This window comes from Ptychodera flava, chromosome 13 (genome assembly GCF_041260155.1).
Source record: "Ptychodera flava strain L36383 chromosome 13, AS_Pfla_20210202, whole genome shotgun sequence".
NCBI lineage: Eukaryota > Metazoa > Hemichordata > Enteropneusta > Ptychoderidae > Ptychodera > Ptychodera flava.
The window spans coordinates 18,898,139-18,905,069 of record NC_091940.1 but is presented as its reverse complement, the minus strand read 5'-3'; the positions used below and the strand labels follow the sequence as shown (position 1 = coordinate 18,905,069).

At 37.2% G+C, this 6,931-nt stretch overlaps 1 long non-coding RNA gene across 1 annotated transcript; it reads right to left on the bottom strand.

Annotated features, from left to right (window-relative positions):
* Nucleotides 1-991: 991 nt before the first annotated feature.
* On the bottom strand, nt 992-3,465 carry LOC139148701 (uncharacterized). Its single transcript, XR_011555972.1, has 3 exons — nt 3,289-3,465; nt 2,976-3,161; nt 992-1,198 (listed from the first exon to the last, which is right to left on the bottom strand). It is a non-coding gene; the product is annotated as an uncharacterized lncRNA (long non-coding RNA).
* Between the last annotated feature and the right edge of the window lie 3,466 nt (nt 3,466-6,931).

The following is a 6,931-nucleotide window of genomic DNA, read 5'->3' as shown; positions in this document are numbered from 1 at the left end:
ACAACATCGATACCAGCGGGATCAATCACAATCTCTAATAACACCTTATGATCCGCGTAAAATAGGTCTAATCGCGTTCATCGTGACTGGATATCAGACTATAAAAAGGCTATAAGTGTTTTTTTCACGACCTCGCGCTGTTCTTGTAGAGTAGCTGGAACCGAGGGTGCGAACTTGAACTATACATAAACGAATGGCATTGGTACATTGCACATTCAAGCATCTTCTCCGTTTATGCACGCTGTATGCATACATACATACATACATACATACATACATACATACATACATACATACATACATACATACATACATACATACATACATACATACATACATACATACATACATACATACATACATACATACAAACATACATACATACATACATATATACATACATACAAAATACATACATACATACATACATACATACATACATACATACATACATACATACATACACATACATACATACATACATACATACATACATACATAGCACATATATACATACATACATACATACATACATACATACATACATACATACATACATACATACATACATACATACATACATACATACATACATACATACATACATACATACATACATACATACATACATACATACATACATACATACATACATACATACATACATACATAGCACATATATACATACATACATACATACATACATACATACATACATACATACATACATACATACATACATACATACATACATACATACATACATACATACATACATACATACATACATACATACATACATACATACATACATACATACATACATACATACATACATACATACATACATACATACATACATACATACATACATACATACATACATACATACATACGAAGAAGACAGTTTGCATTCCTTTGAGTTTATATTTTATTTCAATTAAATCAGAGCGCAGAATGATACCACTATGAAAGATAAATAGTGACGCAGAATCATTGAATTTGTGAGATAGAGTGCTTCTTTGCAATTTAAGACATACAAGGTTTTAGCTAAACTTTTTTCCCGTATACCACATTTGTTTTCTTCGAAGATTGTCTGTAAGTTTCGTAGGGTTATACCCATCAGCCCCGGCAGGTTCTTCAAATTTTCAAGGTCCATAGGTGAAACCGGGGTTAATCCCGTCACCCCCAGTGAGATCTGCAATGTACAGTCATATCGGTCATTTCATTCTCGAAGAGAGAGCCAGTAGGGCATCAAATCTTAACTCTATGACTTCGCATTGAATCGGTAGAGTTATACTTTGCTAAGTATGCACAACAACAGTGTTAAGGTAGAATGCGCCTCGGGGAGAGATATTCGGACTCTCAAAATTTTACGTTTCTTTTTTGATCTATCACTCGTGGGGGCCCATTTTAAGGCTCTTTGAGTTGGAAAAAGTTTCACCGTCTTGGGTTTTTCTAAAATTAACACAGGGATGGCAGCCATTTTGAATTTCAAATACTGCATGGTAAATATTAATAACTTGCTTCTTTATTACCGAAATTTGCACGGTGTCCCCTGATGTTTTCACTATTGATTTGATGATGACGATGATCATGATGATGATGATGATCATGATGATCATGATAATTATTTGATTTTATTATTGATTTGTACAGTATTGATTTGGTAATAGAACGCCTGAACGTTTCATTCAGGAAAATTTGGGTCTTTCACTTTCGAAGTGCGTACTACCTTAAATTACTTTTCACGGAGAGTTCTGTTTCAGAGATTTCTGTCAGAATTTTTTGTTATGTATTTCTTGACCATGGCAACCATCCGCTAACGCAATCGCTTAAAGAAACTTTTGCAACTCTAAAAAAAACATCTTCCACTTTCCCTATACTAAAAATTCGAGTGATGACCCCCCTCCCCCCAGTTTTTCCCTCGTTATATTTCAAATGTATTCATGCAACTTACTGTGCCAGTTCCGACAAAAGTTTAGGGCATTATTCTCCTCCAACTTCAACTCAAGAGTGGCGTTACAAAATCCGGTGACAGAGAAACTCATTAGCTTAAAATTGCTGATGTTTCAAATTCAAAGTGGCCGCCATCCCTGTGTTGACAATGCCGGGAAAATCAAATATCCGATTAAAAAACTAGAATGAAAACTAACGCGATGAAAACTTTATTTACTCTTCTTAATTTAGTCTTCAAAATGAGCCCAAAGCAATCGATATGCCAGACTGTAGTTAACTGTCGATAGTTCAATTGACTGTACCCAAGGCGCATGCTACCTTAAATCTGAAAAGTTTCAGAATTGTATAGGAAAGTGAATCTTATTATTATTGCACAAGACAATGACAAATATGTCAGGTTGAGGGCGTCCTAAAAGCCATCGTGATCAATCCCTATGAAGCACCTCGATGAACCTTGTCTTTAAAGTCCCAGTGCAGCTGTGTGTGTCGTGATAGGCATGATGACAATTGTACAGATATCGTTGTCAATTTTAACTCAAGTTGAAGTTGGTCGGGGGGAAATCACCCACGCCTGCGAGGTAAGTCGTGATCTTGAACAGAGTAGAGACTCACAAAGTATGTGAAGATCAAGTGACTTGAATTTATTGCATCTATTGCATAATTTTTGAATAAAAATGCCATACATTTTCTTGTGTAATCCTCGCAGGTTCCTGGCTTGGATTTAGGTGCCAATGACGCAAATTCACTTTCTACAACTTATCAATGGCGCAAACACATTCAATGTCCTTTTACAGGGAAGTTTTGCTCAAAATTCGTATCATTCATTGACCTTAACACAGACTTGTAGAGTTCAATGGTATCGTTCACTGGCCCTTATACAAACTTCAATTTCCCAACAACTCAAAATCGCCGGCGAAATTTGTGGGTGACGGAATCGCAGCAAAATGACCATCTCCATGTTTTGTCCATGATGATCACATCAATATATCTGAAGGCGATGAAAATGTGGCACTGACCTTGACCAAAAGGTGGATCTCTTACAACACGCTCATAAGCACCATCCTCTTCAGCTAGGAATACATCATCACCAACAGTGCGTACATGGCCTTGCGGCGCAGCGACACCAGTGTCTCCGCGCACGATGGCTGCTAGCAAGACGACCAGAAATCCGAGAACTATCAAGAATACCCTCATTTCGATACCTAAGGATAGATGTAGACAGCTAGTGTATATCCCCTAAAATTACAGTATCAAAGTTTTAGTGTAGATAGAGTAAAAGTTATTCACAGCGGCATCATAACAAAAACTTCCGCCATTCATGATACGTACCTCTTTCACTGCGAAGAGTGTGATGTTGGGAGAACCATGGAGCGCTGGTTGAACGGTTCAATCAACTGCAATCGCTTTTAAATTCTTGATCTGTTATCATTCGTCACGGGAAGTTTTTAGAATCCACCACAAAGGGCAATCAAAAGGCTTTTCATTGTTTTAGTGACAAAGGGGAGAGCTCAATGACTGGTTCCGTTAGGGTCATCTTGCTAAAATTAAAGGTAAAGGCGACTCCATTTCTTTACAAATGGGAATATTTTTATAAGAAAAAATACACTTTTTCTATGTTTCCAGTGAAATTATAACGTAAAAGGAGTATTGCCGGCTACAAAGTTTGAAGCAAATAAGTACATATTTGTATTAGACGTGAACAGTCATTAAAACAACCAAATGCTAAAATTTTTAATTGCAACAAAAAATCCAAAAGAAGTTCGGCTTGACACAGTATACGGCGGTAAAGTGGCGACACTAGACACACAAATATCCGTTGTGAACGTGCTATGTATTTCAAGATGTAGACAGTATGATAGTTTTCTTAACCGCACGATAAAAAAGTGTATCACCAATTTGTTCGTTTGAAGAAGAGACAAAACGGTCCTGATATAATAATATGTGTAACATCGGTAAATGTTTCTTTTGTACGTTTATTTGCCGTCCGCACGGATGAAAAGAAGAAAAAAACACATTCCCCTCGCCAAGCGAACAATCCAAAGTATATCAGACATCGATATCATCCAACACAGACATTGTACAAATATATGCAGACACTCAATTATCGAATCGGTGTCGCCTTCCAAAGTGTATCGGACTGTCAGAGCGAGGTTATAGTGAATAGAGTTAGGGATGCACCATTAATTATTTGAAGGGGTATTTTTATGCTGACATGCAATCCGTTTTCGCATTCTAAAATCTGACAATTAATTTTATGCATTTGTTTGGGTACAGCATACACGTACTGGTTTTCCCCTTTAAGGTAGTATGCGCCTCGAAAGTGAAAGACTTAAACTTTTGCTCAAACTTTCCTTCAGGAATATTTCAACCATTCTTTGCAAAATCAAGAATAATTAAAGCTGCAAGCAGCGTTGGCGGGGCCCAAGCGGATAACATGGCTGAAAGATCTTGCACTAATGATATTATGTGCAAAATTCGATCTTGGAAAAGTATGATTTTGAACATCATCTCATAGTTACTGTATGTGTCAGTGGGAATTGCATGTTTTACGTAAAATCCAATATGGCGGCCAAATATGAAGGGTGTAGCACTTGTGGTTACTGAGTTATGTACATATACTCATATTTAAGGGCAAAGGTCATCGACGTCACGTGACATTTTGTCAAAAAATTGTAATGCTGAGTTATCCCTATATACCAAAAATCAGACCTCTAGCTCTATTGGCTGGCTCAGAATTAGATATGCACATAATTAATGAGGTACAGGATGTGGTGTCATAAGGTCTCCCATCATACCAAATATGAAGGGTGTAGCACTTGTGGTTACTGAGTTATGGACATATACGTATATTCCAGGTCAAAGGTCATGAAGGTCACGTGACATTTTGTCAAAAAAATTGTATTGCCAAGTTACCCCTATATACCAAAAATCAGACCTTTAGCTCTATTGACTGGCTGAGAATTAGATATGCACATAATTAATGAGGCACAGGATGTGGTGTCATAAGGTCTCCCATCATACCAAATATGAAGGCTGTAGCACTTGTGGTTACTGAGTTATGGACATATACGTATATTCAAGGTCAAAGGTCATCGAGGTCACGTGATATTTTGTCAAAAAAATTGTATTGCTAAGTTATCCCTATATACCAAAAATAAGACCTCTAGCTCTATTGGCTGGCTCAGAATTAGATATGCGCATAATTAATGAGGTACAGGATGTGGTGTCATAAGGTCTCCCATCATACCAAATATGAAGGCTGTAGCACTTGTGGTTACTGAGTTATTGACATATACTTAAATTCAAGGTCAAAGGTCATCGAGGTCACATGATATTTTGTCAAAAAAATTGTACTGCTAAGTTATCCCTATATACCAAAAATAAGACCTCTAGCTCTATTGGCTGGCTCAGAATTAGATATGCGCATAATTAATGAGGTACAGGATGTGGTGTCATAAGGTCTCCCATCATACCAAATATGAAGGGTGTAGCACTTGTGGTTACTTAGTTATTTTTAATGATTAAATTGCAATTTTCGTAAAATCCAAGATGGCGGCCAAATCACGTGACCGATCCAAACGTCATTCGCAAACTTGAAAGAGATCAATCTAAGGATGACATGAGTAAAATTTCAGTTAAATCTGTGAGTTGGTTCTGGAGAAGAAGATTTTTTAATGATTAAATTGCGATTTTCGTAAAATCCAAGATGGCGGCCAAATCACTTGACCGATCCAAACGTCTTTCGCAAACTTGAAAGAGATCACTCTAAGGATGACATGAGTAAAATTTCAGTTAAATCGGTGAGTTGGTTCTGGAGAAGAAGATTTTTAATGATTAAATTGCGATTTTCGTAAAATCCAAGATGGCGGCCAAATCACGTGACCTATCCAAACGTCCTTCGCAAACTTGAAAGAGATCACTCCAAGGATGACATGAGTAAAATTTCAGTTAAATCGGTGTGTTGGTTCTGGAGAAGAAGATTTTTAATGATTAAATTGCGATTTTCGTAAAATCCAAGATGGCGGCCAAATCACGTGACCGATCCAAACGGGTTTCGCAAACTTGAAAGAGATCACTCCAAGGATGACATGAGTAAAATTTCAGTTAAATCGGTGAGTTGGTTCTGGAGAAGAAGATTTTTAATGATTAAATTGTGATTTTCGTAAAATCCAAGATGGCGGCCAAATCACGTGACCGATCCAAACGTCTTTTGCAAACTTGAAAGAGATCACTCCAAGGATGACATGAGTAAAATTTCAGTTAAATCGGTGTGTTGGTTCTGGAGAAGAAGATTTTTAATGATTAAATTGCGATTTTCGTAAAATCCAAGATGGCGGCCAAATCACGTGACCGATCCAAACGGGTTTCGCAAACTTGAAAGAGATCACTCTAAGGATGCCATGAGTAAAATTTCAGCTAAATCTGTAAGTTGGTTCTGGAGAAGAAGATTTTTAAAATTAAATTAGTATTTTACGAAAATCCAATATGGCCGCCAGGTCGCGCGACTATTAGAAATTTCTATACCCAGGTGCACGAGATCTCATAGGTACCTATTAGCCCTGCAAGTTTCAGAAGTTTGCGGTAAGCGGTGTTTGAGTTCTAGGTCGACAAAAAAAGAGCGGAAGAAGAAGAAGAAGTAGAAGAAGAAGAAGAAGAAGAAGAAAGTTGAACTCCTATAAAACCAATAGGGGCCCAGCCGGTCGGCTTGGGCCCCTAAAAATTAGGGGGGTCACCGTGCAAAATTTTGCTTCTAGAGAATCAAATAACCCAAGATTTATGGATATTTTAAAATTCAAAATGGCCGTCATCCCTATGTTAACTCTATGGATGGAAATCAAATTTCTGAATTTCGAAAAATTAAGCCGGTTAAAAGGTTTCTTACACCAACAGCTATAAAATTAACCCCCACAAGTGGTATATCAGAACAGAATTGTAAAAATTGGAGTGTCCTACTTTAATAAATGCACGTTTG